General features: G+C 41.1%; 1 long non-coding RNA gene across 1 annotated transcript; it reads right to left on the bottom strand.

The window, feature by feature from the left end:
* Positions 1-9574: 9574 nt before the first annotated feature.
* LOC144338314 (uncharacterized) lies at positions 9575-14002 on the bottom strand. The gene is made up of 3 exons (XR_013412316.1): positions 13524-14002; positions 12211-12289; positions 9575-9943 (listed from the first exon to the last, which is right to left on the bottom strand). It is a non-coding gene; the product is annotated as an uncharacterized LOC144338314 (long non-coding RNA).
* Between the last annotated feature and the right edge of the window lie 23 nt (positions 14003-14025).

Here is a 14025-nt window from a genome sequence, read left to right as displayed (position 1 = left end):
TCACTGCACCTTAAGTACTTTGCTTAATTTCCTCCTTGAAAAGTCTCTTTTAATGAGACTATTTTAAAAGGAAGAACTTCCTTAGGTGCTAGGAAGTAGTGAAAAGTGACTGGACAAAGTCAAAATCCACAAGAGTTTTAGTCTACAATGAAAGTCCATGGTAACTACAGCTAATGTAAATCTTCAAAGTCATAAACACTTTTTGATTTATTTAACAAGTACATGTATGGAACTTAGTATGTGGCAGGTACTCTTCTCAGTGCTTGGCAAATATTAACTAATTTCATTCTCTCAGCATCCGTATGAAATAAATCCTATTACTACCTCCATTTTATGGAAGGGGAAACAGGCACACAGGTGTTTGTAGGTAACCAGCAGTCGCATAACTAGTCAGTGGAGAGACAGGATTTGCACTTGGTTGAACTTGGTTGGAATGCCATTGCTCTGCACCAATGTACTATGCTGTTTCCTCCTCTCAGCCTATCATTGGATCATTACAGCAATCCTGGGAGCAGAAGGCTGCTCATTATTCCCACTTAACAGATATGGAAACTGAGGACCTATGAGGTAAATGACAGGCCCAGGAATGAACACCTATTTAGTTGCAAAGCCATCCCCTGCTTACTTCACTCCACACCACTTTCTTCTTGCTGTTGGCCTTGAAGCCACTCTGACTTTCTTTCAGTTTTTTGCACCTGAGATTCCTTTTGCCTGCAGCACTTCCCCTTCACTTTTCATGTGCTCAGTTCCTTTTCAACTCTCATATTAGACAGTCTAACCAAAAATAGGTCCTGCTTCCTCAACGAATAGATTTTCAAATAGCAGTGTTTCTTTCTCTTGCATGCAGAAGTGTGGGTTAAAGGCTGTTAGGCAGCTACACGGTCATGAAGGACCAGGCTGCTTCTTCAACATGGCTTCTGACTTGAAGTCCAGAAATGTTGCTGTAGCTCCTGCCATCACATCTGACTTCCAACCAATTAGAAGGAAGAAAAGAAAGTAGAACAACCCCCACTTTTACTCATATCCTGTTGGCTAGGATTTAGTCAGATGACCACAGCTATCTGCAAAAGAGTCTGAGGGAATCTAATCTTTTTTTGTTTTGTTTTGTTTTTTAAGACTTTATATCAGCTAAAAAGTAGAGTTCTGGTGGTGAATGAGAAAGAGAGGATGGGCACGATACGACAATTCTCACAGAACTTTGTATTTTTCCTTTATCACACTTCTCCAAATTGTAATTAGATATTTATTTGTGTGGTTATTACTCAATGTCTTTCTCACTGGACCAAAACTATGACCTTCTGACTAATTTCTGCTGTGTCCCCAGCACTTAGCAGAGAGCCTGGCACATTGCAGCTGATCAGTAAGTATTTTTTAAATGGCTGCTGTATTAATCAGGGTTTTCCAGAGAGACAGAACCAATAGGATGGATGAATGGATGGATGGATGGATGGATAGATAAGTACATAGATAGATAGATAGATAGATAGATAGATAGATAGATAGATAGATGATAGATTAGATGGATAGATAAATTATAGATTAGATAATAAATAATAGATGAATAGGTAGATGTACAGATAGATGAATAGATAGATGGATAGATAGATGAACAGATAAATAGATGGATGGATGGATATATAGATGAATAGATAATTAGATGGATAGGTTAGACAGGCAGACACATAGATGATAGATAGATAGATAGATAGATCGACAGATGAATAGATAGATAAGTAGAAGGATAGGTTAGACAGATAGAGAGATGATAGATAGGTAGATGTATAGATAGTTAGATAGATAGATAGAGATACAGATGTGGCTACCGAGATAGAGCTAGAGATAGAGATAGATATGTGAGAGGGGATTTATTAGGGGAATTGGCTCACATGATTATGGAGGCTGAGAAGACTCACCATAAGTCATCTGGAGACCCGCGGGAGCCAGTGCCAGCTCCAGAATCCGAAGTCCAGAGAATCTGAAGCTCTGATGTCCAAGGACAGGAGTAGAAGGGTATTCTGGCTCCAGAAGAGAGAGAGCATTCGCTTTTCCTCTGCTTTTTTGTTCTGTCCAGGCCCTCAGCTCATTAGATGGTGCCCACTCACATAGGATGAGGGTGGATCTTCCTTACTCAGTCCACTGATTCAAATGTGTTTCTTCTGGAAACACCCCCACAGACACAACCAGAAAAAAATGCTTTACCAGCTATCTGGGTATACCTTAATCCAGTCAAATTGAGACCTAAAATTAACAATCACAGACGCCAAGCAGAGTTGAGATGCCAGACACTTATCCTATTTCCCCAGCTTTAAGCCAAGGCATAGGCAAATATCACCTTATCCTTGTGGAGTTACAAGGTAAGAGAATTCCCATGGAGTATAAAGGTGAGCACTCCTCTCCTGAACCCCTGGGTAAAGTTGTTTCATCTGGTCAGTAATTGCCCACTTGGCGGGAGAGACATCCAATAAGAATGTGATGCCCGCCTGTACAGATCTACAGCGGTGGCCTACCTTGGTAGCAAGGCGGCTGGTTTCCTGTGTGTAACCCTCTGCCCAAGTCATGCTTGACAGTTTCATTTCGTGATCCCCAGACAATAGGGAGTGTAACCATAAGTCCATTATATGGGCATAATTAGCACCAATCCTCCTAGTTTTGAGTAAGATATCTGCTAGCCAAGGTCATTTTTCTAGCTTTCTCATAGAGGAATACCTTTTAGAGCCAAAAATAATTTTCATTCTGCAGAATGTTAATTAGAGGCATCATTTGTCAACTGCCCTTATGTGCCTGGAGCGTCCAGTTCCTGGAACACACATGATCTCAGAGCCCTCAACAGATATGAGATTGCCAGTGTAGCCAGTGGAAGAAACAAGGTTATCTTTTCACTAAATCATTTCTTTTTTTCTCTTGGGCTCTCGGGAAGGGTATATTTTTAAGATATTCCTTTTGATGAGAGGATGGAAGTGTGTGTGACAAGATCTGGTCAGTGGAGTGTGGGTAGGAATGACATTTGCTACCTCCAGGCCTGACTTTTTCTTTTTCTCCATCTTCCCCTTCCTTGGCATGAAGGCCATGGGTGAAGATGGTCAGGCTGTAATACGGAAGAAGCCTATACCCTTTGTACGTACCTCCCTGGGTCTCTATGCTTGAGACATCTCAAATGCACCTTTTCAGATTCTCAAGGTCTCACTTGGACAATGCTCCAGCCACTGCTATGGTTGCCAGCTCTCCATGAGAATTCAGTCATGGAACTCTTATGTACACCAGGGCTTCAGTGGTGTTGGTGAACATATGGATGACAGACATGGGGACAGGTAGGAAAGCCTCATTGGGGTAAAGTTTTGATCCACGGGGATGGGAGCCGATGGGATAAACGCTTCACCCTTATTCTACAAGACACATAGTCTTATGGCCCATTTTATGATTTTTTTGAGTCCGCAGGACCACACAGCCCACTGCCCTCAGTGGCAGACAATGCAACAAGGCATCCTTGTGCTCACGTTTCCTCTACCTGCTATACTCTCCTTGCTTTCAGTCTTGTTCCCTGATACCATACTTCCTAACAAAGCACTTCCACATAAGCCTTTGCCTCTTCTCACTGTGGGACCCTGTTTAAGACTACTGGGTAGAAAACTGTCTGGTAGAGCCACCCAACCAGGAACATCAATACTGAATTTTGTGTTAGTGAGAAATTAATTTTGATTGTATTAAGCTATCAAAATATGGAGTTTGTTTGTCACAGCAGCTAATGCTAATTACCCTAATAGATTATTCTCCTTTTACAGATAAGAGAGCTGAGTTCAAGGAATTGAAATAACTTTTGCATAGTCACACAGTTATGTTGGAGCAGGGAGTTCAAATTAAGGTCTGCTAGCTTGTAGTGATTTGTGGTAAATCACAATTTTCATGATCCATTTACAAAATGGTAATCTTTTGGAGGATGATTTCTTCATCTTTCTATCTCCCTCCCTCCAACTCCATCTCATTCAAAGGCTCAGGCCTGTATCTGCTTAGCTGAGCTGAGTCCAGAAAGTACTTGTATAAGCAGCCTTCCCCTTTCCATCAACGAATGTCCATTGATATACTTGGCTGCTTTTAAAAAATATAGGTTGGGTAGGGGGAAAGACTTCCTTCGAGGACTACAGAAATAAGTGAGTGTGGCTTTGAAGGGGTGTTAATTCCTAATTTGCCATATTAACATTGTTCAGACAACAATCGTTATTTATTATGTGACAAAAATGTTTTTTATTTGACACATTCAGAAAAATAGCAAAAAGAAAGAAAACTAATCTATAATATCAGGGGTTAAATGAATTATTCAAAATGAGAAGGAAGGTATTGCCTTTCCACTCCTTACAAACTCCAGCATTATCAGATTCACCTTCCAAAGAAAAGCATTGTTAAAAGTATGGAGCAAAGTCATTCCTCTATCTATCTATCTACCCCTTATCTGCCCATCCATTTATCTATCTATTCACATATACAATTTTGAGCAATTTGTTCAACTACATGCATTTGAAGACAATATTTGGATGTTACTCAAAATGGCTAAATCTTTTTCTGTTAATTTTATATCATTAAAATGTTTCAATTACCATATATTCATTAATGTATTCAACAAATATTTAGTGATCACTGTCTATGTGCCTGGGGTTTTCTTAGTGGTGAACAAAACAAAGTTTCTACTCTAGTGAATCACACAATAAAAATTTATATTATGATGTAATATTCCATCATATAGATGTACCAGATTTTACTTAACCAATTCCCCAAAGATGGACATTCTAAATTGTTTCAATTTTATCTACTGTTACAAAAAAATCCTGTAATGAGAACATTTGCATATTTACTTTACATATGCTGCTGTTAGTTTTGTAGAGTAGAATCCTGTTAGTTTTGTAGAGTAGAGTCCCAGAAATAGAATTATTAGGTCACATGCAACATTTTAATAGATACTGGTAAATTACCCTCCACAATATTGTACCAACGTTTTAATACAGCATGAATCTGCTCTCCTCTCCCTACTCTTTCCTGCACTTAATGTCACCAATGTTGGTTTCTGGTTTTTGGCCCATCTGGTTAGTGAAAAAAATACCATTTTGTCTTGTACATTTATTTAATATTAGTGGAACTGAGCATCATTTGACATGCTTGTTGCTAAAGGTTTTTCTTCTGTAAGTGGCTGCCGATAGCATCTGTCCCTGTGTCTGTTTATTTTTCCTTATGAATAAATATCGAGCTCTTACCGTTGTGAAAGTGACAGGTATATTCCCTCAGGGAGCTTCCAATTCAGCTGGGAATATAGACCTTGACCAATGGTAAAAGAGACCCAGGACGCATCCTACGAACGTGTGGTACCAGGTTCTATGGGAGCACATAACAGTCTTGGGTGAAAGTGAGCAGGAAAGGCTTCATGGTAAAGGAGATGTTTCACAGTAGGAGGAATTGGCCACATGGAGGTAGAGACAGGAATTAAATTACAGGATGAAGAAGCACTAAGCAGGAAGGCGATTAGGTGTCTCTGGTTTGGCTTTATTATTTTACATATTTATGTAAATGTAATTAATTGCTTGTATCCACCGACTGATGAGAAACAGGTGATATTAGGATTATAATAGCAATTGTTACTTTAAAATAATAGTAACTAACATTTTTGAATATTTGGTTTATTCTAGATAATCTTATGAGCAATTTACATATTTTCTCATTTAATCCCTTCTCCATCTCTTGCACTAGCCACTCTTATTAGTCCCATTTAACTGATCAGGAAATTGAGGCACAGCTGGGAAGTAGTGGGGCCTATTATTTGCACTTGTATAGCAAGTATTCCCTGCAGTTAGCAAATTTCTATTTATGTTATATTCCCCTTGGTGTCCACTTTAAAACGTGGGCCATCATTATGCTTCCATCACAAAATTACTGTGTGATATTGAGACCATTACTCTGAGCTTTAGATTCCTCTTCTGTAAAATAAATTAAATGATACTTAACATTGATAGATGACTTTTTGCGTGGGTCGGGGGGAAGTTGAGTTATACTTCAGTTAAAAAAAACCAAGCTTCTAGCAACAAAGTGTTATTTATTTCTCACTCATGTTACATCTTGATTGGGCTGGGAGCTCTGTTCCCTGTCTCCTTTCTCCAGGACTCCCTGCCTCCTTGTTCCAGCATGGCACATGTGTCTAGAATCTCTGCAGCAGAGGCAGGGGCCCCTTTCTTCCATTCAGCAGTGTTACATACTCTTCCTCTTTCATTGGCCAAGGCAAGTCACGTGGTCGTAACTGAGCTCCAGCAGGCAGAGAATTGCAATCCTGTCCTGGACAGGAAAGAAGAGGAAAAGAACTGTTTATGAACTACCATAATCCACGTACCAGTTTCTGTTCTACCTGCTTTACTGTAACAATCCACTTACTTGCCAATAATCCTGTGTAGTAACTATGATTGCTATCCCCATTTTAAAGATGAAGTGTCTGAACTCCCATGTTCTCTGAAGCCCCATTCACAAGAGCCAAGATATGGAATCAACCTAACTGCCCATCAGTGAATGAATGGACAAAGAAAATGTTACATATAAACACAGTGGACTACTATTTGGCCATAAAAAAGAATGAACTGTCGTTTGCAGCAAGATGGATGGAACTAGAGATCAATGTGTTAAGTGAAATAAGAAAGGCAAAGAAAGACAAATACCATATTTGTTAGAGACTAGAGTGATGGTTATCAGAGGCATAGAAGGGTAGTGCAGAGGGTGGATGAGAAGCTGGTTAACGAATTCAAACATACAGTTAAATAGGAGGAATAACTTCTAGTATTATAATATTAATATACTACATATTACTAATGTAATATAGTATATCTAGTATTCTATAGAATAGTAGAGAAATTATAGTTAATAATAATTTATTGCATGTTTCAAAATAACTAGAAGAGAAAAATTTTACTGTTTCCAACACAAACAAATGATAAATGTTTGAGGTAATGGATATCCTGATTTGATCATTCTGGATTGTATACAGGTATGAAAATATCACATGCACCCCCAAAATATGTACAACTATTATATATCATTTTTTAAGATGAGGAAATTGAGGGAAAGAAAGATTGAATCATTTGCCCGAGGTCACTTGGCTAGAAAGTGGTAGATCAAGTTTCTACTCAAGACACAGTCTCCAGATCCCATACTCTTTTTTTTTTTTTTTTTTTTTTTTTTTGAGACGGAGTCTCGCTCTGTCGCCCAGGCTGGAGTGCAGTGGCCGGATCTCAGCTCACTGCAAGCTCCGCCTCCCGGGTTCCCGCTATTCTCCTGCCTCAGCCTCCCGAGTAGCTGGGACTACAGGCGCCCGCCACCTCGCCCGGCTAGTTTTTTGTATTTTTTAGTAGAGACGGGGTTTCACCGTGTTCGCCAGGATGGTCTCGATCTCCTGACCTCGTGATCCGCCCGTCTCGGCCTCCCAAAGTGCTGGGATTACAGGCGTGAGCCACCGCGCCCGGCCCCAGATCCCATACTCTTAAACCACTCTATAAAGTATTTACCTTAAGGTATTTAACTCTATAAGGTATTTACCTTATAGAGTTATTGTGAGAATAATAGATTAGATGGGACTTGGAAAATGTAACTTACCATAAGGGAGCACTAGCATTATCATTGTTGCTGCTGGTCCCTCAGTGCGCTAGTCTCAGGAAGTCCTCAGGTGAGGAAACTGATTTGACTCAGCCTCTCCAGTGGCCATCTCCCACCCCACTCTGCCAGAAAGACACAGGTTTTTGAAGGAGGTGTCACTGCCTTTGCCATGAATGATTCCCACACAAACAATCCTTTTCCAGTCCAGGTCCCATTAACCTAAAAATCATAGGCAAGTGCGGTGATTAGAATGAATCAACATCAGGTGCTGAAAGGCTGGCTCTGTGAATACGTCATGTAGCACAATGTAAAGTGGGATAACACGTTGTAAATTAATGTTGTTAAAATGAATACTTGATAGTAATCCCAAAGAAGGCTATTTACCATCCGCACTTGAAGCGACAGGAGCCGTGTGGAAGCCAAAGCAATTTGCATTGCACAGAAACACTCAGGTTTGCTGCTGCTGATGAATTATCAAACACTTTGGCTTCTTTCCACGTGCAGTGCTGTTTAATGTTTACCTAAAAAGCAATGGGGCAGGAATGCGCTCTGTGTGCCTTGGGAATGATGAGTGACAGAGGTCAGTGGGATGAACAAAACAAAGGAAATCTATTTTAGTAGCCACCACCTTCTCTGGGCTATCACAGCTGGCTTTCATTCTCTCTTGAATTTTCGATGGACCATTCCATCCTGGAGCTGGGTGAACGGAAGCACTGTCAAGACATCAGCAGTCACCTGCTCTTTCTGTCCAAGCTCACTTTCCTGGTCTGAGTCTTCTGATGTCCTGCCTCCATTTTTTAGGTGTTGGGATTTCTATATGCTTAATCAGACAGCTGATGAATGGCACTTTCCATCAGTGCAAGTCTTAGGAAAAAATTATCTTTGTCTCTTTTAAAAAGTATTCACCCCGGGATGCTCAAACTTACCTTGAATACTTTGAGTGTCACATAGAAAATAACACCCACTGGTTTTGACCTCCTCTGCTTCACGAAAAGTCAACATTACCCTGTACAATAGCTTCAGAATTCTGCTGCTTATGTGCATGGTTTATTTACATGATAGGCCCATTTATCTTGGAATTCAACCATAAAGGAGACAATCAAAAGAAGGAGGAGAAAAAAAAGTTTAAAGAGTCCTGATGAGTCTACCCACAGTTCTGCTCCATGTGAGGCTGAGAAAGGGAATAGGAACTTAGTTTCCACAGGACACGGCGCTTGCCTTCAAGCTAACTACTTTGTCAGGAACCAGACCAAAAATCCACAGTCATTCCAGTGTTAGAAGCAGAACTTTGTGTGTTGAACTCACTGAGCTTCTTCCTATGGGATTCGGAAAACCACAACTTGCTTTTTATTTTAAGAGGTAGAAACTATACTCCACTGTAATGGGAGAGTCCAATAATAAATTAACATAATTTAAGCCCATTCTTTTAAACTTAACTTTTAGCAGATTTTGCACCTTCTGGGAGTTGTACCAGGAAGAATAAATGATTCCTCTTCCTGGTACTCCTTCTTCCTCCCTACCACCACTGAAGAGCAGAATCATGTAGTCTAGAATAGGGCAGCCCACTGTTTCATTTTTTTGTTTTTTGAGATGGAGTCTTGCTCTGTTGCCCAGGCTGGAGTGCAGTGGTGCGGTCTCAACTCACTGCAAACTCTGCCTCCCGGGTTCACGATGTTCTCCTGCCTCAGCCTCCCGAGTAGCTGGGACTATAGGTGCCCGCCACCATGCCCGGCTAATTTTTTGTATTTTTAGTAGAGATGGGGTTTCACCCTGTTAGCAAGGATGGTCTCGATCTCCTGACCTCGTGATTTACCTGTCTCAGCTTCCCAAAGTGCTGGGATTACAGGTGTGAGCCACCGTGCCTGGCCTGTTTGATTTTTATTTCACTGAGACCAGGGTTTCTCAAACTTGAGTTATATAGAGACCCTTTTGAGAGGAAAATAATTACCATGGATCCCAATGAGGATATAAAAGACTTTTATTAAAATGTTAATGTATAAACATAAAGTCAGATAGAAACTCTTTGTGCTTATTGTTTTAGTCAATTATGAAACCAAAACAAATTAGAAATTAAATACAAACAGCATTGCAGATCTAATAAAATTCAAATTAACAATATTAAATAAATATGATGAATCATGTTGTGTGGCTGGGAATCTTCTCTTTAAACATGTCTGTTGTACTTTGGGCTTTGTTGCAAGTTCTCTTGGGGTAGGAGACCTAGACCATCGTGTATGAACAATGCTCTCATCTCTCTTTGGTTCTCATCACTTGGCATGAATTGATCATTTCCTATGAGTTTTTGCACTGGATCTTTCTCTGTTCTTTTCTGTAGGTAACACAGGTAGTAGTATTAGGAGCCTACAGGATAGCAAATTACAAAAGCAAAGTCTTTTCTGAAATCATGTGGCTGAACTCAAAGAGAAGGTGGCAATGCAAATAATCCACAACATGCTTCCATTGATTTCTTCTTGCTTGTCGCTGCAATTTCATGTGACAATGAAAATTTATTTTGGAGAGAATGTGTGTGGACACTCAGGGGCTGTGGACTCTAGTTTGGGTGCAGTGTTCTAGATGTATTCTCTTCATGACCTTCTTATTTCCCCACCAATCATCTTCCTTTGTCCCATATACCATCAGAGCATGGTCAGTTTAAAGGATCCAGTTGGACAATCAGGAGACCCGGACTCTGGTTTTGGTTGAAGCCTTAACTACTCTCTGACTGCAGAAAAGCCTCCTCTTAGGTCTCTACCAGTCCAAGAAAAGCCATCATTATCTCTTGCCCCAACTGGAATGGCCTCCCAACTTGCCAACCTGCTTCCACAGTTGGCCCCCTCCCCCATCCATTTTTCACCCTAGAGCAGAGGGCAATCTTCTTAAATTGTGCATTAATCATGTCACTTTCTTGTTTTATACCTCTCCACTGAATTTCCAATTTTATTTACAATAAAATCCATGACCTACTATGCTGTGGGTCCATTTTTCACAACCCCCTCTCCTCTATTTTTGCCCTACAGCAGAGGGTAATCTTAAATTATAAATTAGTCATGTCACTTCCTTGTTTAATACCTTTTCATGGAGGTTCCAATTTTGCTTACAATAAAATCTATGACCTACCAACCAAGCTGTATGGGATCCAATCCCACCTATCTCTCCAGCTCCATCCCCCACCTCACTTCTTCACATTCTCCATGCCCAGTCTTAGAGTTTCATTTCACTTCTTCAAATTGACCAGTTCTTTAAATGAGGTTTTTGAATGGGCTTTTTGCTCTCCCTGAAACAGTCTCCATTTCTACCAGTCAACTCCTCTCTTGCCAGTTTCTAATAATCCTTTAGAGTTTAGTTTAATTCCTACCTTTTCAGATCAGGCTCCTCTGATTACCCTACCTTAGCTAAATTTACCCCCAAACCTTGTTCTCTGTGTCCATCTTTTGTTGAACTCCATCATGCCACGATTTAGTTGTGTGATGTGGGCATACATTCCTCTTTGTGTCTGTCTTCCTCCACTAGAATGTCAGCTCCTTGAGGGCAACAACATTGTCTGCTCTTTTATCATGGTATCCCCCTGCACCTAGGACAGTGCAGGCATGGAGACTATATTGAATTATTGAATTAATATTTGTGAAGGAATGAAAGCCCTCCTTCCACTGGGTTTATTTTCTGGGCTTAATTTTCCTTAGCTATAAAGTGGAGCTAATAACATCTGCTTTATTTGACCTCCTTTATTTAACACAGAAAAGCCAGTTTTGTAGTGAGGCCCTGTGCTTGGTACCAGGGATACAAAGTGTATTGACAAAAGTTCCAGGGGTCTTGAAGAGAGTCAAGTGCTGGAGGTTTGGTATCCATAGCCAGGCAGAAGGTGTGGGGAGTCAGGCTAACTGCCTGGAGAGCTCCACGCCTTGGACTCTAATGGTCCAATGCCCCAGGAGCCTTCTCTCTCCTGCCAGGGATGGTCTGGCTGCCTTTGACTCAGAATGGAGCGCAGTTTACATGTATTCACTGAAGGATCGTGGTCAGGTACTTAGCAGCTCTAAGTCTGTCTACCATCTTTGCAGTTTATCTCTTGTTTAACATAGCTTCTTCCTACTTTTATTCTGGAGATCCTGATGGAGTGAGTTTAGCTAGGTTCATCAGTTCATTCATTCAGTGCACACATGAGCACCTTCTATGTGTCAAGCACTAGGGTTGTGAATTTTGCTTCTGCTACCATCGAGACAACACAGCTCTGGCCCTAACATTGGGGCTTGGTGTGCTAGTGCTTTTCTGAAGTCCATCTTCCTTATAGAACTCTGTGACATCATAACCACATGGTGAGCTGGAGCAGAATTTAGGAACTCAGTCTTCTTATCTCATTCTACAGGAACAGTGTGACATTGGGTGGGTTTCTTAACCTCTCTAAATCAAGGATTTCCTAACATGTAAAACGGCTATAAATTCCTGCTCCACCTACTTCTTTGGGTTCTTTTCAGACTTGAGATAATGAGCATGAGGGAGCTTAAAAGAAGCATAGAGCAAAATGAAAATATAATTAACTCGATGACTGTAAAATGCCAAGAGAGGTAAAGATAAGGAAACTAATGCTGATTACATATTTACCGTGTGCTTGAGGCTTTGCTGGATGCTTGATGTGCAATACCCAAACTGTCACGAAAAGCCATTTTTCCTGGAGAAGAAACTGGGACCAAGAATGCCAGGTCGCTTTTTCAAGACTGTACAGCCAGTAAGCAATGAGGTTGGCTTTCCAACCAGACCTGGGTGACTTTTAAGGCCAGTATGCCCACTGCTTCAGGTTGTCCAAGATGACTAAACATTGTGTATCATTGTAGAGGGTGGTTCAGCCTCTACCTAAATGCTTCCATGTGGGTGTGGTCTGATTTCTTTAGGGTCCTTACCCGGGGACAGATAGGGCGGACCTAAGATCAGAATATCTCTCTGTCAGTAACATTAGGTTTTTTGTCCTCCCTCCATCCAACTGAAAGTGTGCTCTAGAAATCATGGGTTTGCTGGCAACCTGGGGAATGTCTTAAAATATCCCTTTTTTGGATGGGTGTGGTAGCTCATGCCTGTAATCCCAGCATTTTGGGAGGCCCAGAAGGCCAGATCACCTGAGGTCAGGAGTTTGAGACCAGCCTGACCAACATGGAGAAACCCCATCTCTACAAAAATACAAAATTAGCCAGTTGTAGTGGTGCATGCCTGTAATCCCGGCTACTCGGGAGGCTGTGGCAGGAGAATCACTTGAACCCAAAGAACAAAACTCTGTCAAAAAAAAAAATCCCTCTCCTTTCAGACAACCCAAGTTGCCCCAAGTCCCAGTGGTAGGCTATCATCCTCACAATTCCAGAAATGCCTCCTTATCTGCTGAAAGCTCCAGCCCATTGACAACTGCTTTCTGAATTCCGAGGATGCTCCCTATCCTGTAGGTAATAGAATAACAGGGTAGAGGCTGCATCAGGAGAGATGAAGCCTGCAGCAATTTGGTACCAGCTATCACCCCAAATACCCTGAGCTTCATCTGTATTCATTCCCCCCAGTGCTGTGGACGGCTCCTGTGGACTCCAGTTTATCTCAGCCTCAAAGCTAATAGAGTTAAACCAGCTGGTCAATTTAAACAGGAGCTGAAGCAGTGAGATGTTACTGTATTCTGAGATGGTGCTAATAAACTTTAATAGATTTCAGCTAACAATTTGGTATAAATTAGACATTGCACTGCTGCTGAGGTAATAACTTTTGGCACTAAATAACAGAAAATCAAGCTCTGTGATGTGCTTCAAAAGCACCTTCATCGAGCCTCTGAGATTCAGGCAGATTTCACTATTGATTACTGCTTACTCTTCCCCAGGCTTTAAGAAAACAGCAAACTGCTCCAAAATACACCCCCTCAAAGGGGCCCAGAATTTTTCTCCCACCTGCTCAGTAACTCATTTACATTAAAGAGCTCTTGGGCTTAAAATGGGTACAAGGTGGCTGCAAGACATCTGAGGATGAGTCAGGAGCCAAGATGTTAGACAATTCCCTTAAGAACACTCAAGCACTTCTTCATATTTTTCTGGAATCTTCCAAAATGTTCACCAGCTGAATGAAGTCATTTCCGTTAGATTTTGTTTAACAATGGTTCAAACGTGAGCTCTGTGATGAGCATGGGTTAGGCACTAGAGTCAATGGAGCATGTGGCAAGAGGCCTGACATGGCATTAGGAGAACTTTCTCAGGTCTTGGCTATGACATTAATGATCTGCATGACCTTAGACAAGTGATTTAACCTCCCTGAACCAGAGTTCCCACACTCAGTTGCCTTAAAAGGATGTGAGGAGGGAGGAAGTTTGAAAACCCCTGTGAAAGTGCATTGTAGGCTGGGAAGTGCTATCCAAACATATGTTGTGAGATTCAAAAGGTTATGGGACGTTTGGGT

Source organism: Macaca mulatta, chromosome 20 (assembly GCF_049350105.2).
Source record: "Macaca mulatta isolate MMU2019108-1 chromosome 20, T2T-MMU8v2.0, whole genome shotgun sequence".
Taxonomy (NCBI): domain Eukaryota; kingdom Metazoa; phylum Chordata; class Mammalia; order Primates; family Cercopithecidae; genus Macaca; species Macaca mulatta.
Note: the sequence above shows the minus strand (reverse complement) of the source record. Positions and strands in the feature narration are given on the sequence as shown.